At 37.9% G+C, this 27,197-nt stretch overlaps 1 protein-coding gene across 10 annotated transcripts in view; it reads right to left on the bottom strand.

The window, feature by feature from the left end:
• Fars2 (phenylalanyl-tRNA synthetase 2, mitochondrial) overlaps window positions 1-27,197 on the bottom strand; it is a 513,853-nt gene that overhangs the window by 416,108 nt on the left and 70,548 nt on the right. The window contains exon 1 of one of the 10 annotated variants that reach the window (XM_071613656.1): window positions 26,345-26,435. The exons of the other annotated variants lie outside the window; for them this stretch is intronic. The gene's annotated coding sequence lies outside the window, so the exon portion shown is untranslated. Of the gene's footprint in view, window positions 1-26,344; window positions 26,436-27,197 lie in introns of those variants that run through there. 10 annotated transcript variants of the gene reach the window in all.

Below are 27,197 nucleotides of genomic sequence, written 5' to 3'. Positions count from 1 at the left end.
GGAAAAAAAAAAAAAGAAATTAATAATAGCAGATACCTCCAGAGAAGGGAGATAGAGGAGAAAAAGAAATTTATGTTTTATGATACAACTTTTATCCTTTGAATTTTGTAGTATGCATATGAATTTTATGATCCTATGCTCTGAGAAAACAGCATAAACATATTAGTAATTAAGAAACTAAATATTGAACTTTGGATTCAAATACAAAAAGGCAACAAAATTAAGAAGAAAAAAATTAATTATTCAAAGTAGAAAAATCACTAATATTTGGAACCTCCACATTGAGGAAACTGTGAGCACACTCTCAAGGGAGGGAATAGCACAGAAAATGACCTAAAATCAAAGAATCCAACGATCATGAGTTCTCAGTTCCCACCAAAGGACAGAGCCACAGCAAGTAGGATACAAAATGAGATTGCTTTTAAAAATAACTATCATAAAAACAGCTTTATATGACATTTTATGGAAAAATAAATGCCAATGAGGCAAAGCAGCACAAACACACATGGCGACACGTTTTACACAACACTTAAAATGATTTTGTATAAAATAATGGTTCTCAAAGTATAATCTCAAGACCATCGACATCAGCAGAAGCTGCTACTTGAGCTTCACCCCAGACCCATGAAACAGGAACTCCAGGGCAGGCAGTCTGACCCCAGGAACCCACCAGGCTGATTCTGCTGCCAACTAAACTTTTGGAACCTCTAGCATAGAAATGTCATTACATGTAGAAATGTTACTATATTAATCAGAAAATGTAAACACAATTTAAACTTTTCTTATTAAAAATGATTTGTCTGTGGGGAAAATCCACTGTTGTTCTGTGCAATAATACAGTCACTAAAGATTAGATTCCGTATGATTCTCTTTAAGTAAAGCAAAAGGAAAAGATAAAAACTAATTGTGGGTGAAAAACATGGGAGCAATATATTCTTCTGACAGGTACTGGTGAAGACTGACTGGAAAGTATTACAGGAGGACTTCTTGGGAAGATAATAATGTTTAGAACCCTGACAGGTTTGAATTACGTGGATGCATACAATTGTCAGAACTCAATGAATGATATTTAATATCTACTTATTCATTGTATGTAAATTTTACCCGAAGAAAACAATAGTTGTATACTAATACTAAGCTCTAGATAATGATCCACATTTAGGAAAAAATCTGCAATTTAAACCTCTCCCCAAAATAGATGGATTTGTAGACAAATAGAGGGCAAGAGAAGTGTGAGTACGTAATAAGTCAAGTGTAATATAGCACATTTATTGTAGAGTCTCCATGGTGGCTATGTGGAGGTTTACCATAACATGTTTTTCAACTTGCTCTGAAGGTTTAAAAACTTTAATTAAAAAATGTTGGTGGGAAAAGAAGGTACAGAATTAGATAGAGAATACAACAGTACACTCAAGAGTATGGAGCCTGATCTGTATGTGTAGATTTTAAATTGTAGGGATTTATAGAAGTGGCTCAGGGTGAAAAACCACAGGAAAATGGGGCACAGACCCTGATGGAAACCAAAGCAGCTCTATTTGATATACTTCACAAAGTGGTATTTCATGAAAAATTCTTATAGGCTCCAATAATGCAAAGCAACACACACACACAGAAAAATCACTGCTGAAGATAATGATAATGTTATACACATAAATCCCATGGGCCTCATAACAAAATATGCATGTCTTTTTCAGAAATAGTTGAGTAACATACAGAGTGGTGCCTCATACATACACTCATAGAGTTAGCAAAGAAAGGACATTAAAGATCAACTGGTTTAAAATCTTGACTTTGCAGATAAGAAAGTTGGGTTCAGCAAGGGAAGAGACTGTTTGTCCCAGGGATCAGAAGGAGGCAGACAGGGTGCCCAGGCTCCAGAGGCGCAGCAGGCCCTGGGCTAGACTGCATACCAAGATGGCCTACCACCATCTCCAGCACCCCTGAGGAGTCTTTTAATGAGATTTTTCTCCTTATTTGGGTGACAAGGCATTTGAACAATGAAGGTCTGTGTTTCCTATGACAAAATGTTTCAAAAACAGAAAGTCCGTTTTATTCATAACTGCCTATGAAAGACTACAGACCTATTTTCAGATTTTGGCATTTATTTGAAATTCAGATTCTTTAGTATAACCTAATATGAGTTATAGAGATAATTAATGTAAATGTGAAAATCTCAAGGTAAATGAGAGAACAAAGGAAAAGGAATGTTTTTAAAGTTCAAGCCACTTTCCTATGCTATTTACAGCATTTAGCTGTCTTCAATTCTCAAACAAAAAATTCAAACACTAAGCTGAAATCCCTCTACTATAGGTCTATTACCAGTTCTAAAAAAGAGCACATGAACCTTATTTTATACATGTGTCTGAGAAACTGTGGGCTAAACTGCTACTCAAAGGAACCCTAGACTTAATCTTTCCCTGTAACCAAGATAGCTCTCTTAATTTACCTTGGAATGAGGTGACATCCCGTCAACCATACTCCCGTAATCTGTTTTCATCCATTGTGCATTACCATAAAAAAATACTTCAGGCTCCCTAACAATAAGGAAAGGAGGCTCATAGTTCTGGAGGTCCAAAGGCCCATATCTGGTGAGGGTCTTCTTGTTGGCAAAATCTCAAAACAGCACTGAGCACCACAGGACAAGAGACAGGGAGCATGAGTAGCTCTTCTGGTATGTCTGTGTGTCTCATAAAAGCCACCAGTAGTCATTCGTGAGGGTTCCACCCTGCTGACCTTGTCTAATCCTCATCACTACCAAAGCCTCCAACTTTAAACACACCATATTCAGATTAAGTTTCCACCCTTTTAATACCTCATAATAGGGCTTAATCCCAACACAGGAACCCTCAGGGACCTTCAAACCACATCTAAACCACAGTGGCTATCAGTCTTACCATCTATGCATTTCTGGATCTCTCTGATGTCTTTCAACATCAAAATAGATGCTTCCTTTAACATTTTTCACCTCTACAACAGATCAAAGAACATGTCTAAAAGGCTGTCACCTTGTTAATTATCACCTGCAGCAAAAGGTCTGGTAGAAGAACAGATGAATAATAAAAACAGTAATAATGGCATGATTTTAATTTTTTATCATCAAATCATCATTGCTTGTGTCACTAAGCATTTCACATATATTATTTCATTTACTCAGAACCAAAATTCAAGACGAATACTATTTTATAGAAAAAAAAAAGTCTCTATAAATCACATAGCAAAAAAATATGGGACTGGCAAGAATTTTAAGCCCAAATCTAACAACAAAACCCAACCTTTCTGCACAGATTCTGGGTGGTGGATAAATTTCAGTTATTCAGGCCAAGTCTGCTCACTCGAATTTCCCTGCCGCTGGCTGCTCCAGCAGAGCTTATTGACTGGGGCAATGTGTTCTCTAGTACAGATGGAGGCAGCCAAGAGACACAGTTGCTCACTCTAATAATACATGGCCTCCTCTCTGCACCACCTGCTCAACAGCCTACCCTTGGCTTTTCAGTCCTGCAGATCAGGGAGGAACAGTACATCCAAGAGAAATTACAGGTTGCCCATGGCATAAAAAGGACCACCTGCCACCCCGAATGTGAAAATGAGACTGGTTATGGCTCTAAGGGCCTTCCTTCTGGTCAGTTTGGTCTGTCACACATCCCTTACTGCCTCCACCTGCATGAACCAGCTAATGTGCAGCAAATATGGTCACCAGCAAATGCCTTCAAAGGAAACAAGGTACTCGCTCACAACAGCAGACAGCCTATCCACAGCAAGCAGCTACAGTGGCCTTTCAGGATCAAGACTTGAGACTTAGATAAACTGGACCCATAGGCTGCTTGCTTTGAAGTGGCTTCTGTGACATCTGGTAAGGTGAAAAGACACATCAATTTAGGTGACCACACACCTCAAAACAAGCAGCATGGTGATCTCTGAAAAGAAGGCATGGAAGACACACCTGTCACCTGGCTCACAGCACAGAAAAAGAGGGCACTTAGAGCAATGGTCGCTCTTAGCCATCACCACGAGGACCAGTTGTGAATGTGTTTAGTATTTGAGCTCAATTAAAGGCTTTTCGTGGGGGGGGGGGGGGGGGCGGGGAGGGGGTACCAGGGATTGAACTCAGGGACACTCAACCTCTGGGCCACATCCCCAGCCCGTTTTTATATTTTATTTAGAGACAGGGTCTCACTGAGTTGCTTAGCACCTTGCTAAATTGATGAGGCTGGCTTTGAACTCCCTCTCCTCCTGCCTCAGCCTCTCAAGCCACTGGGATTACAAGCGTGTGTCACCGCACCTGCCATAATAAGTGGATTTTTATTTTTTTAACAGAATTGAGGAGACAATTTTCATTTTTGAAATTTTTAAGGGGGACAACTCAGGCATCAAAAGTAAGCAGTGAAGTTGGATACAATAGGGATGCCTGTAATCCCAGAGGCTCAGGAGGCTGAGGCAAGAGGATTGTGGGTTCAAAGCCAGCCTCAGCAATTTAGTGAAGCACTAAGCAACTCAGTGAGATCCTGTCTCTAAATAAAATACCAAAAAAAAAAAAGGGCTAGGGATGTGGCTCAGTGGTTGAGTGCCCCTGGGTTCAGTCCCCAGTACCAAAAAAAAGCAAGCAGTGAGGCATGAGGATGTGCAGGATAGAAAGGCCCTCCCCCTCCCACAGGAAACAGCCCCCATAACACTAGCTCCCATCACAACGCACTCCTTCCTTCACTTAGAGTCCCTGTCTCTCTCAATTTGCTTATGTCCTTCATCATCTTGGGAATGCTTTCATTTAATTTCTATTTCCCTACTTGGATTACTTTTATCATAATTTTATGTTCTGGACTCAAGTTGCCTACAATAATTTAGGTTAAAAGGAAAGTTAAAAAATAAACAATAATACTAGCTTCTTATCTGTATGAGGCTAGAAAAATTAGATAAATAAAATAAACCTGCTCAAATTATGTGAAAAGAAAAATAATCAGTTTTGGCATAAGGATCATAATAGTCCAACTGGAATCACATGATCATAATGCAAAGAAAGCATCTTAAAGGACCTAAAGAACAATTTGGTCATCTTGCAAAAGATGAAAGCAAGATCTTGAAAGATTCAACTTACAGTTTATAATGCTAGCAATTTATGGCACTCCACAACTTTACAGCATAACTTTCATGTAATTGGCACTTTCAAATATAAAAAGGGGATATCCTCCCCAGGTACACTGGCATATGCATATAATTCCCAGTAACTCAGGAGGCTGAGGCAGAAGGATCTCAAGTTTAAGACCACCATGGGCAGCAAGATCCTATCTCAAAAAAATAAAAAAGCAGGGCTTAATCCCCAATACCACAAACAACACAACAACCAAAGGGGACATCCTTAAACAACCTTCCTAGGCTTCCCTGGGACTTCCATCCATCATCAGCTGATGAACAAACACTTCCAGTGAAGCACAAAAAACAACAGTTCTACTTTGCTAAGAAATGTTTATTTGCACAATAATGTGAATAATGCAGTCCATTTATTTATATTAGTTTCTAAAAATGAGTGGAAATGGAAAAATATAAGTGTTGATAGTAACAACACAACCTGAGACAAAGATGGACATAACTAAGTACACAAAAGTGTGAGACTAAGGATCAACAGAACAATTTTAGGACATCAGGTCAGTGGGTCTAGTTACCCTTTTCACGCTATAACCAAAAGACCTGACAAGAACAATTTTAAAGGAGCAAAAGTTTATTTGGGGCTCATGGCTTCAGAGGTGTCAGTCCATAGATGGATAGCTCCACTACTTAACACCAGGGGCGAAGTAGAGCCTCATGGGAAAGAGAGAGACTTCATACACCAAGGGCAAAATATACACCCCAAAGGCACACCTCCAAGAACCCACCTCTGCCAGCCACACCCTACATGCATACAGTTACCACCCAGTTAATCTCTATTAGTGGATTAATGCACTGATTAGGTTAATGCTCTCATGATCCAATCATTTCACCTCTAAATTTTCTTGTATTGTCTCACACAAATAGCTTTTGGGAGACAACTAATGTCTAAACCATAACAGTAGGCAAAGTTGAGAAAAAATAAGAATTAAACATATTCCAAATACCAAGACTACAATGCCTAAATATCTTCCATTCAATGAGGGAAGTGAGAGAAAATTTAGAAAAAAATCACAACATTCCACTCACTCAAATACAGAAAAGGAGTTTATAGGTCTATTCCCTAGGCATATGGCACACTCAGAAGACAGTAGCTACTGCCTTACAAGACAAAAAGAAAAAAAAAAAAGATAGCATCAAAATCTACCTCACACATTCCTGCTTCAGCTCTTATAAAATCTTGCAAAAGACTTTGACAAAAAACTATACATTTATATTTAGAAATTTTACACTTTTTCAGTTCTGCAGGAACAAATAAACCAAATGTTTAGTTTCCATACATTAAATTTTTATCAACTTTTCCAGGAATGCATTTGAACTGAACGTGGAGGACAGTATTGGTGACAGAGAAAGGACTAGAAGCTTGTACTCCAGGACTGGACATCACTCATGTTTCTTCTGCAAGGTCAACTCCTAGGAGGGGACTGCATGGACTTTCTGATGCCTGCACTGACTACCCAGAAGCTACTTTTGGTCGCTCAGTTATTGGCACAGCGTTCTGGGTCGCTAAGGATATAAAAATGTGGTATCCTGATAGGCTAGGCTTCTTCCACTCACTCCATCCCTACCATGAGGAAAAATGGCTGAAGGCTACTCCGCTTTCAATTACTTTTTTAATTAAAGTACAACCAAGAAAATTAGTTTTGAATCATAAACAAAAATTCATGAGGCGGAGAAGGAAATAAATCAACAACAAATAATCACAGCCACTGTCAGCCTTACTTGTAAGCGCCTAACTGCAAGAAAAGAGGAGGAAGGTGATGGAATTTTCCTTCAAGACAATTGTTGGAACTGTATAGATGCCAAAAAAATAAATAAGACTGTTTTAGTTAAATAAATAAGTTGAAGTCAGTAATATCAACAACACGGCTAACAAGTAGAAGGTAAAAATGTAAATTTTCATCACCATCTTTCTCTTTTGGTTGACTGGGGAACTAGACTTGCACTTTTCTGCTATCTTACGCAGTGAGCTACTTAAGCTACAGGATCACACAGTCACACAGATTGCTATAATACTTTCTATCTCTAAAAAAACAATACTTCTCTTGGTTCACCTGTACCCTTTCACTACAAATCTCCAAAGTAGTCTATATTGATGCCTCCGATCCTTCTCTGTTCTATCCCAGGCTCATTCCAATGAGAAATTTCTTCCCAGCCCACCAAGAAAATTTGTCTAGGTCAGCAACAACAACCACATTAGTATCCTCATGGTAGATATAAGTGTTCTTCTTTTTTGAACTATTAGCAGCATTTCTCCTTGGATATTCAGTAAGCATTTCAAACCTAACACACTCAACACTAAGCTCTTGTTTTACACAGCCTCTCCCAATTTGCTCTTCCCCCATCTTACTCTTTGGATGGGTCAAGTCAGAAACCATGGAGTCATCTTTGGTTCCTTGTTTGCTCATACTCCATATTTAACCCATGAGCAGATACCTTGACTCCTACTTCTTCCCTTATATCTACTGCTACCACTCTGATCTAAAACATCAATAACTTCCCAAATTTTTACAATTGCCACCTAACTGATCTCCCTGTTTGTATCCTTACTCAACTATATTATAATTTGTGAACAGTTACAAGAGTGGTCCTCTTAAGACCCATTAAATATATTCAGTTTCCAAACTCTTCCAACACCCTGAAGAGGCAGAATTATAAAAGGATTCCTAGTGATCCTTGTACAATTCCCACCCTTTGACTGAGAATGATGGCTATCACTGCTGTGATTGGCAGAGGTGAAAGAGTTCTGCAGATGCACTTAAGGACCTGAATCAATTGACTACGAACAAATCAAAAAGGAGATGATCCTGTGTGGGTGTGGCTCAATCATGTTTCTCTGGTCTCAGAGACTGAGGACTTCAGAGATTCTCCAGCTGGCCCTGAAAAAACAAAGAGCTATAACGTGAACCACCTATGGAATGGCCTGTTTGCAAGAGACTGAGGGAAACCTCTAGGAGCTGAGGACCTTCATTCTATAGTCCAAAGAACTGAATTGTGCCAGCCACCATGTTGAGATTAAACCAGGATCCTGAGTTCCAGACAAGGCTTCAGCCCAATCAACACCTTGATTTCAGCCTTGTTAAGACCCTCAAGAGAAAACTCAACTGAGCTGAGGCTGAACACCTATAGAAGTTGTGAGACAGGAACACAGTTGTGTTCAGCTGTCAAGTTTGTATTATTACTACCTAGCAGCAGGGTGTATGGTCTAGAAATACTGTTGAACAAATGGTTTTGTTAGGTGCTTTGAATACTAAAAGCTACATGTATCAAAGTTCGCAACACAACTGAAATTTCAGATTATCCAACTAAAAGGTTATCATTTCTCCATTCATATATATAGTATTCTAAAAAATAAAGCAATAAAAACGGGGCATTGCAATTGTTTTAATCACATAGCACATGGTAATGAAAACCAAATTTCAAATGAAAAAGAGAATTAGAGGGCTCCTTATATTTTTATTTATGTAGCAGTCTCAGAATATTCTAAATGAGTATACAGAAACAACTGTGTTATAATGCCATTTTTTAAAGGAAAAAATTTATCAATCTAAAGAGTTGATGTGACACTAAATAAGGGAAGAAAACTTCCCTGATGCATTTTTAGAGTTTTTAAAATAGTCTGCCTTGTTCAAATGACTTATTCCTGTTAGATTGCCTAATATGTCATGCTCAGTAGAGGTTACACATACAAAGATGATAATAAAGTCCACAGAATAAAACAAATGAATTTTGAGATATCAGTGTACAAGACACCCATGACAGGAAAATGAGAATTACAAGTAACAGCATCAGAGTCTGTTTAGGCTTTGGGAACGATTCTAGCAGAGAGCCAAACTGTCTCCCAGGCAAAGCTTCTCACTACTCTTCTCTCGGCACAGAAAATCTCTCCTCATGGCCACATAGCAAACAATTGGAAGTGAAGCAACGTGCACATATGAAATTGAATCTCTCTCCATTTCGTGTACTCTCTTCCCACAAGCTCCCAAGCAGCCCTCCCTCCCCAGTGTCCCATTAATTTACCACCACGGCAACACCCAGACAGGAAGAATGCACAGTGGCTTAGCTTGACTTGAAATAAAGGGAGCTCACAGGGAATGACCCTAATGCCCAAGACCTCATCCCAGGTTCCTTATGAAAGAACAGAAGAGGCTGGACATATCCATTTCCCCAAGGCCCACTTCCACCTTTCTTATAAGGACATGGCACTGTTGGTTCCCTAATGGTCTCTTATGTTAGCCACAAATGGTAAACAGAAAATTCTGACTTTACTTTTAGAGTATCAAATGAAACAGGCCCATTTATTTTCATGAAAATCACAGGGATAAAGAAAAAAATGAGAATACCTATAAAGCATTCTAAGATCTTAGAAATAAACACACAGTAGAATGAATCTTCCACCAAGAAGAGACATCAGTCTGGATTTTCTACCTGACTTAGTGAAAAGTAATCAATGAGCCTGGGGTATTTCTAAACTGTAACACTCAACCCCCTGCGATCCACACTGACAGCCCATGCCTGCTGCCTGGAAGCCTGGGGTGTTTATTTGACAAGGCCACGTGCAAAAACATCTCATACTTGACTACCAGAACAAAATATCTCATCAAAAAGTGTTGCCTGGCCATCAAACAGCAAAGAGACTCAATAGTTGTGATGAATAAAAAGTTGTTAGCTATTAATAATATATTATTAATATTATTAATATTGTTACTAGAGGAAAATCAACGGGAGGGGACAATGGGAATATTCCCTTAGGCCAACCACCCATAGTGATATAACCTAAACTTAAGTATCCCAATATTCCTTAATACTATTTCTGGCCATCAAAGAAACTTAAGCTTTTCTTCTTTGTTGGCATCATAAAACTGGACCTTACAGGCAAATAAGCATAGATAATTCTATTTATCCTAAAAAGAACTTTACTTGAGATCAATATACTTCCCTCACTCAGCTTTTATAATCTGCTGAAACTGCTGAGAGTTGAGCTATCAGTCTGAAGTCTCCCAGTTCATTAACTTTTTTATATGCACAAAAACTTTAAAATTTTTCTAACTTGAGCCAGGTACAGTAGCACTCACTGTAATCCCAGCAGGTTGGGAGGCTAAAGCAAAAGGATCTCAAGTTCAAAGTCAGTGGTCAACAATTTAGCAAGGCACTAAGAAACTGGGCGAAACCCTTGTCTCAAAAAAATAAAGGATTGGGGATGTATGTAGCTTAAAGGTTGATTCCCGTGGTTCAATCCCTGGAAACAAACAAAAAATAAAATAAAATTCGACCTTGATCTTATTTCACTTTTTATCATCACCATTATTACTCAAGATTAATACACTATTATTATGATTGAGCTGACTAGGAATATGTGCCAGGAATAATTCAGAGATTTTTTTCCTGAGATGATAATTTCTCACTTACTAGATAGTTCCTTTAAAAAATAGTTACAAAATGACACTAGTATAATATTTTTCATTAGAAAATGTAAAATATTGACAGGGAGTAGTCACGCTACTCATCACAAAGGCCTGGCTTTGGCCACAAATATTTTCTTATCCTCTTCCCCCACCATCCCCTTTGTTATACTTTTAGAGTGATTTAAAACTTTCTAGAGTTATTTAAAAATTCTTAATATAAAAGCCATTTTGAAAAAATCAACTTTCATTCCAAGTCATTTTTACAACAGCAACATCCAAACCTAATTGGAAAGAACAATATAGGTACATATATCAAGATCACTGCTTAGATAATATTTTTGAAAGTAACAGCATATTTAGGGAAGCTTGAGAAGTTGGGAACTACTTGGGAAATTGCATGTTCCAGGGAACTGAGCATCAAAGTCCAGGTAGCTCTGCACTCTTTTCTCAACAAATAAGAGCAGTGCTGAGTCCTGGGGATTTGTGGGAAACCTGATCTACCCAAGAAAAAACAACACCAACAATTACCAAAGTAAATGTGTGTTTAAAATACAAAGAATGCAAGCTACAGAGTGCCAAATACCATAAACAATACCACAAACTGCCTTGCAGATCAGGAACTGGTGGCCCAAGATGATCACAGAAAGCATCATTAAAAAGGAACCTCCTGAGCAAGTGGGATAGGGAGGTGGGATGGAGGGGGACATTTTAGAGCAAAGGACAGAGCATGAGAAAAGAGTCTGCTGCAGGAGCCTGGTGGGCAAAGCTCCTACCCATTCCACTTGGGTTCTGCTTAGGACCGGAGAACATTTGAAAGGTTCTGCAGAAGATTTCTGAGGAGAAAATAAAGGAGACAAATATATACATCCATGTGAACATACAGAACACTTGGAGCATTTGGATGTCTGTGCTTTCTTTTATTATAGGAACCAAAGAACAATATGCCATTTGTGGGACAGAAAACAGCACAGCAGAAAGCAAGTCAATTAGTAAGAAAGTTTCAGAAATAATCTAAAAAGAATTTCTTCCTGAATCTAATAAGAAAATTCAAGCTATTTTATTCTACATAACAATGTTTGTTAAAACAATAATCCATAAGACGAACTTGACTTTAGAAGCACTAAGTTCATCTTTAAACTATTCTCTTTTTCAATGTCATCAAATTTCCATGCAGAAATATTAAAAGGACAAAAATAGCCAATAATCTATTTTAAAATAAGCTTTAAGTAAGTATTCAAGATTACTATCAAGAGTTTTCCTTAAAATTCTAATTGTCCTACCAAAAATATGTAGAGATATGATTGACATTTAACAAATAGAAGTGATGATTTTCCAGAAGCCTCTCTTCACAGGAACCTGCAATTTCTGGGTGAGTTTACACATCCTACCTACAGAAGCAGATACTTTTATGACCAACTACTAAGTTTTTAGTACTTTAGCCAAGTTAAGAAGGTAAGCCCAGAAGTAATGGAACATATCTACTGTAAAGAAGAAACCAAAAAATTGTTATTAACCACCCCACAAGTGTGTACCTAGAAAGCTCAAATGAATCAACTGACAAACTATTAGAATAAATAGCATCTTGGAAAAATGAATGAATTCAAAGTTTTGAAAAAAATCAATAGCATTTTTAAATCCCAGCAATAACCAATAGGAAATAAACATGAAACAAAAGGTATTTTTTATAATAATAGATATATAGTGAGCCAATACAAAGCAAGTCACAAAATTTACTAAAAAGCCAAGAAGTAAGTAAGATCTGAATAAATATAAAAAAAAAAATTTCCTTGTATGGAAAAACTGAATAGTACAAAATGCTAGCTCTACCCAAACTAATTTCATGTATTTCCACTGGAAATTTTTATACAGGGAGAAAGAAGGTAATGGGGAGTACTCTGTAAAAATTATCTCCAAGTTCATTTGAAAGATTAAACAAGTGACAAGAGCTAAGTATTGTTTTTAAATACAAGAAAATAATAATGAAAATTGGCACAAAAACTAACACAACAAAGAGACTCAGAAATATATTTAAAAACGTATATGCTGGCACAGTTGCAAAGACCTATAATCCCAGAGTCTCAGAAGGTGAGGCCAGGGATTGAAAATTCAAGGCCAGCCTTAGCAATTTAACAACACACTATCTCAAACCAAAATATTTTAAAAAGGACTGGAGAAGTCAATTCCCGGTACCAAAAATAAAAATGTGCACACACACCCACACACACATGTGTAAATATATAGATGGACAGATAAAATCTCATAAACCAATGTAAGATAACATATAATACTGAGAAATTGACTTAAGTATTTGGGTAGCAGAGCACAGTGGTACACACCTGTAATCCCAGCAATTTAGGAGGCTGAGTCAAGGTCAGCCTCAGGAATTTAGCAAGACCCTAAGCAACTTAGCAAGACCCTGTCTCAAAATAAAATATGAAAAGGGCTGGGGAGGTGGGTCAGTGCTCCTGGGTAAAATCCACAGTACTTAAAACAAAAATGTATTTCGGGGGAAAATGAGGTTAATCTTCACTTCATGTCATGTGTCAAATAGACTGCAGAAAATTCTAAATTCAAAACAAAAGGGGGAAAAAAGAGAAAACTTAGGGGTAATTCTTTAACTGATTTTGGGTTAGGAACGCCTATTCTAACCTATTTTCTATTTTGTATTTCCAAATAAATACAAAAGAAATAAACAAAGTCAAAAAATGTATAGATTTTACCTCATCAAAGTTTAAAATTTTGCTGCTCATAAACATCAAAACACTGAAAGGGTATAAAAGAAAGAGGGACAATATATGTAGTGAATGACAGATTCAGCCACCATTTACTTAAGCTCTGGGACAAAAATCTCATGAAATGCTGGCGTCCTCTTCAACGTACTATACCATATAAACAGTTCTCTGCATCATTTTCAATTAAGATCTGGGAAACACACAAGTATAATTTATTTCAAAAACAAATCTAGACTTTTGAAAACAGTGCTATTTGTCCAAAGTCTTATGAGATCCCATATATGCAAATAAATATTTTCAGTTTTAATAACTCTTTGAAAAGACTCAACTTTCAGTTACGAGGGCTTGAAAAAGGCCCTGAGGTGTTTAGCACAAGATGCCATGTCTTTGTTCTTCTGGAGAAACAGCCTGTCTTTATTTTATAACTTCAAACTGGTATGTTCGAACCTTAGGTTGCCCTCTCCTCTCAGAGCATTCTTACTTAAAAACAATCTTACCTCTTGGTTTGTTTTAACGCCAATGTATAATATTAATAAATAAAAATAAAACACAAAAAAGATAAAAAGCTGAAAATTAATGGGAGAATCACATGCACACTGTGCAACTCTGCTTAAGTCTTACAAGAACGTTGTACTCAAGGACAGGTGCTCCTTTAAGTCTGCCCAAAGACAACATCAGGCAATTGGGGCAACACCTCTGAGATGACCTCTGAGGTCAGCATAGGTCTCCCAAATAAAATCTATTCCTGTCCCTCTCTTATCCTATAGAAAAGGCAAAATATATGCCCCATAAGTACAATAAGAATAGAGTAAAAAGCATAGATATCTGCTATCCATCTAAATAATTGTGCAAATAAGTACTAGCACTAGTATTCAACAATATGACTAAATTAAATGAGGTCTTTGTATAGCAAATGCTAACAATGCTCCCTTTCTACTTCACTAAGTTTCATATGCCCTTTGATTACTGGTCACACAACTTCTCCAAAAAAGTAAGTATCCATAAATAACAGCAAAAAACTTGTTCGTGATATTTTACATACCTGAAATAATTTAATTTCACATAACCGCAATGAAAATATTACAGAAAAATAAATGGTCTGTTACAACCAATTACTAGTTGCTCAATAACAAATTTTCACTTAAGAATATCTGTTGAAAAGTATCTGAAACAGTTTCTATCTGAATGACATCTGTGCATTTAATTAAATCAATTCTAGGTTTCAACACTATTCAAAAAATATCATCAATACGTAAGTGCAAGACACAAAGAATGAATACACATCTATTAATAGCTTCATAGATATAGTCCATCCATCCAGAAAGCTTTTAGCACTGAAGAGGAACATCAACATAAAGCACTAGTATAGTTCCTTTTTACGTTTTCCCCAGTTCTCCAGGAGAGTGCCTATGTCTCTATCAGGCCTAAGCTAATAGATCACAAGTATCAAAGGGAGAGAAACTAAAATGCACAAGGACCTTGCAAATACATGTCATTTAAAGCAATAAAAATCATTGAAGCAAGGACACTAGCTTGATAGTAGGAACTCAGGACTGTTACACCTTACTGGAATGTGGGCATACATGTCAGGGAACCAATGCTTTCACAAGTCAAATGTCAATAGGTGTTCACATGCCTGACAAGCAAATTCAGTTCATCACCTTCACAGAAATCATCAAAAGGCATAATCAGATCCTAACTTTAATTTACAGGGAGGGAGGAAAAAAAAAAAAAAAAGAGCCTAGCTTCTCCAAACAAGACTTGCATTCTCTTAGAACCAGGAAGCAGTGGATGGGGATTCCATATCACCAAGAGGCAAACATGGCTCATCTGCCAAGAGGACCAATTTGGACTGGGTTTTTTGTTTTTTGTTTTTTTTTTTCATTCTCTATTGAGAAAATGTTGGTTTATTTTTTTTTTTTTCTAATGATTTTATTTATTTATTTTTATATGGTGCTGAGGATCAAACCCAGGGCCTTGGACATGGCGAAGCAAGCACTCTACTGCTGAGTCACAACCCCAGTCCCAAGAAAATGTTTTTTAATTGTTTCCCTGATAAGTGAGTTACTAAAATTTTATTTTATTTTAAAAAGAAATAGGAATATATTACAGAGCAAAACAAAGACAAAATTGTAATTTTTAATCCAAAGCACAAGAACTATTAAACATTTTACACTTTAGACCATCATCTCTAAGATTACTCAGATACCCAGGATGGGGTGGATGTGGGTTGGAACAGTCACTATTCTCTGCTATTTGGGGTTCTTCAGGGTGAAGTCCTGACATGATCATTCACTGATCCACCACTGTTAACCACCATGACCATCACTCATAGCATTTACTGAATACTCACTGAAAATCTAGGACTATGCTAAGCTATTTACATTTATTATCTCATCTACCCATTGCAAAGTCTACAGACTAGGAAAATTTAACTCACTGCTTATAAAGACTTTAAAACATTAATCTCATACCTTTCAAAGATAAATTATATGCATGGCTATAAATCTTAAATGAAAACATAAATAAAAAAAGTAAATCACTGCCTCCTTCACCTCTTTACAGACATATTTCCATGCCTTGTAATTGCACATGTGTCACATACTCACTCACATATCTAATTTTAAAGTATGTTAGCATACTGCTCTGAATCTCCTCTTCTCTGTTAAGAATTTATGTTGGGGGGCTGGGGATGTGGCTCAAGTGGTAGCGTGCTCACCTAGCATGCGTGAGGCACTGGTTTCAATTCTCAGCACCACATAAAAATAAAATAAAGACATTGTGTCCATCTAAAAACTAAAAAATAAATATAAAAAAAAGGATTTATGTTGGGCCAGGCATGGTAGAGCATGCCTGTAAACTCAGTGGATGGGGAGGCTGAGGCAGGAGGATCCTGCGTTCAAAGCCAGTCTCAGCAACTTAGTGAGGCCCTAAGTAACTCAATGAGACCCTGTCTTTAAATAAAATACAAAAAAGAGCTGGGGAGGTGGCTTAGTGGGTAAGCACCCCTGGATTCACTCCCCAGTGCCAAAAAAAAAAAAAAAAATTATGTTGGTTGCTTTCCATGGTAATATAACAAAGCATACAGATCTACCTCACACTATTAAATAGTCCAAAGTATCTCATCACATAAAACCCCCACAAACTTATTTTCATTTCCCTATTGAAGAAACAAGTTGTTTCCACTATTTTGTTAAAATGATTAAAACATACCTTTTATAAAGGCATATTTACACATCTCTCTTTGCAGACATATACCCTCCTCAAACCTGAATTGGTAGTCAGATGGTTTACATTTAAAATTTTAACAAACAGAGCTAAATGTATGGCCCAAGAGGAATTTCAATGGTTAGGTCCCCCACCAACTCTATACAAGCCCCACACTCCCTATGTACTTTGAAACACCACAGATGACCAACTTATTTTATCTCTACACTGCCAGGTAGTTTTATAAAAAAGAGAATTACATGAAATAATGTGTGAGACAACTTTAAAAATAAAAGTCCCATTGTGTGCAAAATATTATCACCATCCTTGAATGCAAAGAGTGTAAAATGTTTGAGGTGGAAGAGACTTGAATTTCCTGGGGAAACTATATATAAATACATTTCTAAAAGAGCATGTGATTAACGAGAGGATAGTCATGAAGTTTCTTAGAGGGTCAGCAAAGACAGAGAATACCAGCCAGTACATTCATGGAAGAGGTGAAACTCCAACTAGATATTCAATGATGAGTCCAGTCTGGAGAGCCCAAAATGAAGAGGAACATATAGTAGGTGGTGTACAAACAAGATAAGCAATGGCAGAGGTCAAAGTCAGTACAGGCATCACATAGCACACACCTAATCTAACCTGGCTAGGGACTGCTCAAAATACCCACAGGCTAATCAGACAAGACACACCAATCAAGGACCAAAAAGCACAGCTTCACAGTAACATTAGCAAAAAAGAATGTCTAGAAAACCAAGAATACTCAGAGGCAATCAATTAACAGACACACACCTCTGCCCTAGGTGAATACATCCAACAGAATGGTCATTCTCCAGAGGCAAGACCTTCCTCATGTAAACATCTACTTAAAATGATCAAGCTGCTTAAAATAAGTAAAGCAAAAGCAAATTATACCTTTTCCACTTACTGTTCTATATACATTGATTATTACTGCAGTTAAATCATTTCAAACCAGAGACAGCAGCACACTCCAACAAAGGCAAGTTTTGAAACAAAAAGTCCTACCTTCAAAATCTGACCCCATTTTAACCTGGAAAGTAAAGTAAGCTATTGAAACCACAATTTCCTTATTTCAAAACGGTGATAAATGCTATTCAGGTGAAATGAGATCTCATGTGTAAACATGCAGGAGCATGACTGACACATGATGTCTATACACAAGTCCCTTCCTGTCCCATCTGTTTCAAGTAAGACCCAAATACTTAGCATTACTTAATTCTCTAATTTCTCTGACTGCAAAGACAATTCAGAAAGAACGATAAACTTCAGAGGGTATCAATCCAAGAAAAAGAATTTGGATTAAATTCAAAAGATCATTTAAAAGTAAATATTAGTATAAACACTCATGACTTGACCCCTATAAACCTAAGAGCTGAGTCAGCTAATTTTTTCATTTTGCTGAATAAAAACAAATTCCTGGGACATGCACTTCTCTACTCCTTAATATTGACCCACTATGTTTTTAATATAGCTCATACCTTGTGCTGATTCTAATCCCCCTTCCACATGAGCAGACTTTCTGATCAGGCACGGTATCATAGGTGATAAATTAACAACTGGTATTGAAACCACATAATATTGCCCTTGTTTTGTTCCTTCTCTGATTCTATAAAGCCTTATACCTGATATAATATAGGTGGATACCTTTAGGTGCATTAAAAGTAAGATTCTCTTAGTGAGCATGGTTTCAAATAAAACAACTGATGTTAATATGAGTAGCTCAGGTACTTGAGTTATATCATCAATCATCAAAATCAGCCCCAAACTGCTAGAGTAGCATCTTCCAAACGGCACATAAATAAATCTGCTAGTTTCTTAACACTCTTTGCTTTCAATTAGCCATTCTATGGCTCTGCTCATTTCTTTTCTATAACCATATACTTCTTCCTATTGATTCTTAGCACTTCATATATTGGCAGGAAACCAGTGCCAGCCTAATATCATGCATTTATGCAGTGCTTTCAATTGAGTCATTCTGGAACCTCCTTAGCATTCCGATGAAGAGGATGAGTGATGCTTCAGGAGTGTGGGTGGCTTCATCCTTCTTTGTATCTCCAGCACCCCACTCAACGCTTGCTGCATATGAGGTGCTCAGTGTCAGTCAAGGAGTGAGAGGAGAGCAAGTTTCCAAAGTCACATAGTCTTGCATTTGAATCTAAGCTCGTGTATTTTCCAAATCTAATTAGAGGCTGAGCCAATCATAGATGTAGTTTCTAATCTAAAAAAGTGGGATAAAGAATATCTGTTTGAAAAGTAGAAGTTCAGTGGAACAGACAAAGGGGAATGAAGAGAAGGGAGGGGGGACAACAAAAGGAAAGACAGTGGAATGAATTGAACCTAACTTTCCTAACATATATGAATATACCACAGTGAATCTCACCATTGTGTACATCCACAAGAAATTAATGGAAAAAAAAAAAAAAAAAACTATGGTAAATGGCAGAAAGATCAGTAGAGGAAAGGGAACAAGGGGTCAGGGAAAGGAAGGGAAGGAGAAGTACTGGGGACTGAATTAGAACAAGATATATTCCACGCATTTATAATTATGTCAAAATGGATTATACTGCCATATGTAACTAAAAAGAATAAATTTTTAAAATAATATCTATTTAGCTGTCTCTTCCTCTGGAGATGACCTACATTCTCCCTTGAATGTATTCCCAGCTTTACCACAAAAGCTTCTCACTTCCAAGATGGACTGTATTCTCCCTTGAATGTGTATGAATGTGTATTTCTCTTTTTTTAATACTTTTACTTTATTTATTTTTTATGTTCTGAAGATCAAACCCAGTGCCTCACATATGCCAGAAAGCACTCTACCACTGAGTCACAACCCTACCCCTGTATTTCTTGCTTTACCTCAAAAGATCTCTTTCCCTTGAAAAATCATCTTAAATGTGTATCTGGTTTCCTAAATCTGTGTCTCTATGGCGGGGGGTGGGTGGGGAGCAGTGTAACTCTTTCAGAGTTTCAGGCCAATCTAAACAACACAACAAGATGCTATCTTTAAAAAAAGTCAGGTAATGGGTTAAAAGCAATGCCATGTTAAGACTTAGACTTGTATAAGGGTGGCCCTAGGCCCTACAGAAAAATAGACACACTATGGAAATTGCTATGACCACACTGGGTATTTCCCACACTGCTGGCCACAATGGTGCATGCCTGCTATTCCAACACTTGGGAAGCTGAGACAGGAGGATCACAAGTTCAAGTCCAGCCTGAACAACTTAGCAAGATCCTATCTCAAATAACAATTAATTGATATAATTTCCCACACCTTGGTGATGGTTCAATTTCATCAGTGCTGATCTCATTCTGGCTTTTGGACTTAACCCTAGATGACCCAGTAACATTCCCAGCTGGGGTGAGTCCCAGGCCAGCTAATGGCATTACTACCTCCTACATGTCCTTCCCAGTGTCTAACGTTTGCTATTACACTAGGCACCTGATATGAGAAAGGGAAGGAGACGGCAATGTGAACAAGATGCCAGATAAGTTACATGCTCAAATAAGAGAAAATCCCAGCCATCTACAGCACAACTGTTATTGGAGCCCTTCTCTGGGACCACAAAATCCTAATGGGTAAAACCTATCAGCCTGGACATAGCAGGTATGGAGACATTTGAATTCTCCTAGAGATGTGTAAACAGGCTCTGGTCAATCTCTCATTATGAGCATCTAAATACACAAATCCCTAAAACTACAACTCATTACTCAGGTGAAAATACTTTGAAAGAAATGAGATTAATATATCATGGAGATTAATGTTCTGAGGTGCAGGTGGTAAAGATTTTCTCCCATTCTGTAGGTTCTCCATGTTCTTGAATGTTTCCTTTGCTGTGAAGAAGCCTTTTAGTTTGATACCACCCCATTTATTGATTCTTGATTTTATTTTGTGAGCTTTATAAGTCTTATTGAGGAAGTAGGCTCCTAAGCTGACATGGTGAAGAGTTGAACCTACTTTTTTACACCCGACAACATGGCAATTATCAAGAGTACAAACAACAATAAATGTTGGTGAGGATATGAGGGATAAAGGCACACTCATACACTGCTGGTGAAATAGCACATTGGTGCAACCATTATGGAAGCAGTATGGAGACTTCTGAGAAACTTGAAATGGAATCACCATTTGACCCAGTTATCCCACTCCTCATTATATACCCAGAGGGCTTAAAATCAGCATACTACAACAACGAATCCACATCGATGTTTACAGCAGCTCAATTCACAATACTCAAGTTATGGAACCAAACTAGGTGCCCTACAACAGATGAATGGATAAAGAAAATGTAGTATATATACACAGTGGAATATTATTCAGGCATAAAGCAGAGTAAAATTATAGCATTTTGCTAGTACGTGAATGGAACTGGAGAATTTCAAGGGAAATAAGCCAGTCCCCAAAAAACAAAGTTGAATGTTCTCTCTGATAATGTGGATAGTAACAACAAGGGAAAGATAGGGAGGGAAAAATTAGAAGTTCACTGTATTACACAGAAGGGAATGAAGGAAAAAAAGGAATGGGAATAGGGAAGACAGTAGAAGGAATCAGACATAACCTTCCTATCCATACTTATATATGAATACACGACCAGTATAACTCCATATCATGTACAACCAAAAGAATGAGATCCTAATTAGCATAATTCTATTCCATGTATGTACAGTATGTCAAAATATGCTCTACTGTCAAGTAATCTAAAAAGAACAATAAAAAAATTTAATTATAGAAGATGAAAAGAACATATATACTTTAATTACTAAAATGTGCATTGATCTAAAAAAGGGAGAGATGAAAATGAAGAAAGTCACAATGAAGACATTCAAGCAAAATTAAAAACTGAACTTTTTAATCAAAGCTCATATAACCATAAATCTAAAAACATCAATATCCACAAAAATAAGATTTTTTTAAATGCAGAAGATTATTAATCAAGAATTATGAACTTAATATCTACTACAGTAACATGCAGTCCTTTAGAGACTACAAAATACACTTAAATACATGCATAGTGTGCTAACCACCCAATCAGAGTAGAGTCAGTGAATATATTTCTAGAGAAACCTGGAATCCTAGTTCAAAAGTACCTATGAATGAACATGAAATTTCATTATTATTTTCCACTTTATAATATTCCTATTTTTTGTTTTAATATAAACAATTTCCTCCAAAGATTTGAGTGGAATTAAAATTCAAGCTGAGCATAGTGGCTCATGCCTATAATCCCAGTAACTTGGCAGGCTGAGGCAGGAAAATCACAAGTTCAAGTCCAACCTGGAAACTTAGCAAGACCCTGTCTCAACTTAAAAAAAAAAAGGCGAGGTGGGGGCAGTTTGGGATACTGCTTAGTAGTAGAGCACCCCTGGGTTCATCTCCAGAATTGATAAGATAAAATAAAAATTTCAATGAACATGTATTATAGCTATCCAACCATGCTGCACTATGCTATAAGGGAGGTCATACACCACACCCTGATCTGAATGCCCCCCCCCCCCCGGGGAGGGGTGTACCTGGGACCCAGCTTAAGAAACACAGCTTACTGTGTGAGTAACACTGAGCCAAACAGAGCTACCAGTGCAAAAGGGGCATAAGATATATCTCCTTCCTCAAGGAATGTAAAACCCACTTTAAGATACAACAAACTCTACATGGCTAGGCAGTACCTACTTGAGTAGGTCCAAAAATGTTGAAATAGGTAAAATCACAAAAGAAAAACCATGAGGATGGATAAGATTTAGAAAAGGTGAAACGCGTAGATAAGATTTGTTGAGAACACAAACCACTGTGATATAATAAAAAATACAAACAAATAGTCCTGAGTTCCTGACAAGGAGCTCCTAAAATCCTGTATTGCCTTCAGTGACAGGGTTAACCTGAGTATCTTTTTCTTGGCCTTTGTCCCCTGTTCCTGATTCTTGGGAATTTCAGAGAAATAGGAGTGTGCTTTGTTCTAATGAGGCCACTTATGATGGCCTCTACAAAGCTAGGGGCCGGGGCCTATCTCCAGGAAGATGAAGGCAATATGGGAAGCTGGAATCTTTAACTCTATCCCCTGACTTCCAGAAAGGGAAAAAGGGCTGGAGATTAAATCACTGGCTGTTGGTGATTGCCTTAATCAACCATGTCTACTATACACACACTTTGATAAAAATTCCTAAATCACAGGATTCGGAGAGCTTCCCAGCTGTAAGCACATCAAGGAGCTGAGAGGGCGGTATGCCCAGAGAGGGCATGGAGTAGTGAGGAATGACACCCTCACACCAGTGTCTTGCCCTACGCATCAATTCCATTAAGCTTTTCCTGAGCTCTATGTAGCCTTTATAATAAACCAGTAATAGCAGGTAAAGTGCTTTTCTGACTCATGGGAGCTATTCTAGCAAATTATTGAATCAGAGAAGGGGTCAAGGACATCCCAATTTACAGCTGGATGGCCAGAAGTACAGATGGCACCATGGGACTTGCCGCTGAAGACTGAAGTAAGAGCAGTTTTAAAGGATGGACCCTTTAACCTTTGGGGTCTATGTGAACTTAGGACATATAGTTGATATCTAGAGAGCTGGATAATTGGTTGGCATGGGACAAAAACCTGCACATGAGGTATTACAAGTGTTATGAAAAAGACAGCTTGAAGGCACATCAGTCATAGCAAGGCAATAAGTATAGTCAATTCAGAAACACAAGACAATCACCCTGGATTTCAAGCACATTCATAATTTTGAACCATCACCAAACGTTGGGAGAAACTGAATAAAGCACATAACTGACTTTAAAATAATGCATCATGTGCAGCTACCTCAAATTACAAAAGAATTATCCCCTACAAACTTGTTTATAAGATGGCAGGTAGCCACATATATTTTCATAGGAAGAATGATTAGCAGAAAGTTTAGAAATACATCAGGCCACAGTGTCACTGAAACATCATTCTCTTACCAGAATTTACCCACCACATAGGACAGTCCCACTCTGGAAAGGGATACAAACAAAACACAAGTCCTCCCTCAAACTTCTCAGCCAGGCCCCCTTTCCAAAAATGATGACTTTCACCAGCACTGCCCTCAACAGCAAAGGTTGGCTGGTGGAGGTGTATACAATCATGTCTGGAAGCAGGAGTGGGGAAAAAAGAGCACTTAATCACAGAACTGGGCACATCTAAGTAAAAGTCTCCACTACAGGTAAGAAGGTTCATATCATAATTTTCTAGACTTTCAGGATGCAATGGAAAAGGTATGCACCAAGAGAATGGTCTACAATATTTCCTAACTGGGAAGATTCCTAACTCAATATGCCATCATATCTTGCAATACAACAGAGATAAAACAAGAAACATCAAGACCCAGAAATACACTCAATCATGAAGAAAATGTAGACTTAATGTATTTCAGAAGTGTGACAGCCACAAGGGTCATCTGAGGAAATGGAGGAAAAGATAATTTCTTGTCATATAAGAGGTCTGGGGAACAGCTTAGCCAGAACCTGGAACTCCTGAATCTCAAGCTATTTATCTGGCCTGCTTGACACTGTGAACAAAGAAGCTAATTCAAGGCTCCAGTGTTTTTCAAGGATAAGGAAAAAAGGCAGGGGAGAGCTCATATCTTTAAATAATTCATGCTCAAAATTCACAGAGAAATAGGATTGCTCCAAAAGACCATACTACAATTCCTTAAAGCTTCAACCAACACCATGGTCCATAGTAGACTGGGGGAAGAGGAGGACAGGAGTCTCTGGCTAAAACTAAAATATTCTCCTGTCATGTCCTTAGAAATGAAAATAGCTAATATATAGAATTTTCTCAATATATTTTTGTACAATTTAATGGAAAAGGTGGGCACTTATTAATGCTAAACTCTATTGGAATCTAGAATAATGCATAGCTGGTTTTAAAACAACAAAAATAAAAGGTATACAGTCATTTTAAGATCTAGTATGGGCTGAGGTCCAGGCTTGGTGGTAGAGCTTTTGCCTAGCACACATGAGGCAATGGTTTCGATCCCTAGCACCACATAATAAATAAATAAAGATATCGTGTCCATCTACAACTAAAAAAATATTAAAGAAAAAAAAAGATCTAGAAAAGGCATTGTGCTAAGGGGATTACAGAGAACAGCAAAAACTGCAAGCACTTTTTACTATTTAGACCAGATCCTCCTATCCTATCCCTGAAACCAATTCCCTGAAGCGTGTAAAATTTCCCCAAAGGCTACTGAAAGCTATACAAACCAGTGGTATACTTTATTTCAGTAAAGCCCAGGACGATATAATTGCCCAGTGGAAGCCATTAAGTGGGAAACATCACAAAGTGGGTGGCAGTGAGCGTTTAGCTGCCAGCTCCCCATACTATCTATTCTCCAGCAAGGCAGATCACACAGTGTGGTCCCTCCAGGACCAGGGACAAGGAAGAAGAGGAAGAGAATGTAAAAGCAGAGTAGCAGTCTATATTACACAGGTGCTACACTGCAAAGTCTAACAACAATCGTCACTTAATCTACAATGTAAAGTTTTCTATATGTTTTGGTTCTTTATGAACAAAACTGACAGACAACACAGATTTCTTATTAGTAAGAGTGTAGGTGTGGAATAATAACTGTGCCAACATTAGCACAGTGCTTATAAAATGAATGGGTGTAAATAAATATCAGTTTCTTCTTTTTCAGGGGACAGGGGTGGGTTAACTCAGCGTTACAAAGGCACACTTTCTCTGGAATTTGGTCACTGGGACACCACTCCACATGAGGAATCAGAGCCAAGGAGCAGCTACTGCCAGCTGCATGTGTGAGCAGCCTAAGCTGATACACCAGTATCAGGATATTTTTACCAGTCTATTCAATAATTAATGCATGTAATGTCCTTCAGAGTAGGTTGGGCTATAATAGTGGTTAACTGCATTAATTAGTTAAATTCATAGAAGAATATTTGAAGGTAGCCACCACAAAACTGTATGTCAACTGTATGTAAACAGGTTTCTAATTCTAAATGTTGCCTCCAGGAAAAAAACAAATACACAACTACCTGCTCCCCACATGACCATCCAATGCCTCCTGCACAAGGAGATGCTGTGAATCAAGAGAAAACCTATTCTGCTGCAGACAGAACACCCTCGGGGTCTCCATGAAGACAACAGGCTCTAAAGGAAGGCACGGACAAGGCTGTTGTGGAAACTTCAACAATAGTAAGAAAGCTCCAAGCCCACTCAACCTCTATCCCTGCTGGTGCCAGTTAGGGTAAGTGAGCCCCCACCTACCCTAGATAAGGACCTACAAATGGGTCACACAGCAGCCACTTGAGGGAAAGGTGCTACAATGGCCTCAGCACAATGTTAACCACTTGCTTCAGGAAAATGGAAAGTGGCTCCTCCTGAGCAAGTGTCAGGGACCAGATCCAGAACACACATCACCCTATTCAGACCAAAAGAAATGTCCCTTCAGTCACTGTTAGGTACCTTGGGCTCCCTTTAGAGCAAAGCTTAAGCCCTGACTACAGCGAGCCACACAGCAGGAAGGGGAGGCCAAGTGCACTCTCCAGATGGACAACACAAAAAATAATACTGCACTGAGTGACCTGGGCCAAACCCCTATGGGTTATTCCTACTATGTGAGGAAGAGACAGGAAGTAGGGTATTGTCCTATTGGAAAAGGTGTATATATGCATATTTTAAATTTCATTATATAATGCCAAGCCTTACATAGTAAATATTGTCCCTATGAATGTGTCTGTCAATAACATGAGAAGGCACATTTTGAATCCCTTATTGACATGATATAGCTAGCATGAGATTTTTCCTTCTGATGCTTAAAAATGAATACTTTCATAATATTAGTGATGCTTCAAATACTTACATTTTGTTAAGCTTTGATTCTTCCTTCTTACCGAATGACGATTCTTAACATTTAGTACTAGGATATTGATTATTTTCTTGCTAATTTATCTGTCATATGTACTGTAAACATTGCAAACATGGGTGATTTGCATTTCAGTCTTCCCGTGGCATTCCTTATAGTACCTAATAATTAAGAAAAGTAATCACTTAAAATTTTCATCAAAGAGCATAAAAAATGGCTCTTTCATAAATAAGTAAGCCATTTATTTTCACAGCTAGCTTCATAATGTACATAAGTAGCACTGACTGATACTATTCAGAAACTGGTGACTGCACCCTTCAATAAACTACCAGACATGCTCAGAACGCCTGCTCTTCAGAAGCTTAATCTTTTTTTCTTTTTCTTTTTCTGGCACTCTTGAAGCTCAGAGGCTAAAATGGGTCCCTACACAGATAGGCAACTCAGGCAGGCTCAGCAGCAGGAACCAGCCCTGTCCTTTCCCACCCATGGATGTCAGAGAGGGCAGGACGCAGCATACACACTAAGTACATGTGGCATTAGGGAGCAAAATTAATAATGCATCTCTCTGGCAATTTCCTTGGCTGTGCTGTTCAAGATGGAAATAGATTTGCTTCAGGGGTTCTGATGCACAGTATATCAGCAATTCCCCTCCATTTTGACTGAAGAAAAGGAAAGAGATTTGAAAAGCAACCACCAGAGATGCCAGTTTGGAAGAGGATGAAGTATCCAAAAAGAACTACTATGCTACATCTCTGTAGAGCAGCCAAGCAATGCGCAAACATTTTTAACGAAAAAGATTCAACTGGACAAAAAAGGCACATTTCAACAGTGAAAAACACTTTTGATAAAT

Source organism: Marmota flaviventris, chromosome 6 (genome assembly GCF_047511675.1).
Source record: "Marmota flaviventris isolate mMarFla1 chromosome 6, mMarFla1.hap1, whole genome shotgun sequence".
NCBI classification, from domain to species: domain Eukaryota; kingdom Metazoa; phylum Chordata; class Mammalia; order Rodentia; family Sciuridae; genus Marmota; species Marmota flaviventris.
This window is presented reverse-complemented; position numbering and strand designations above follow the sequence as displayed.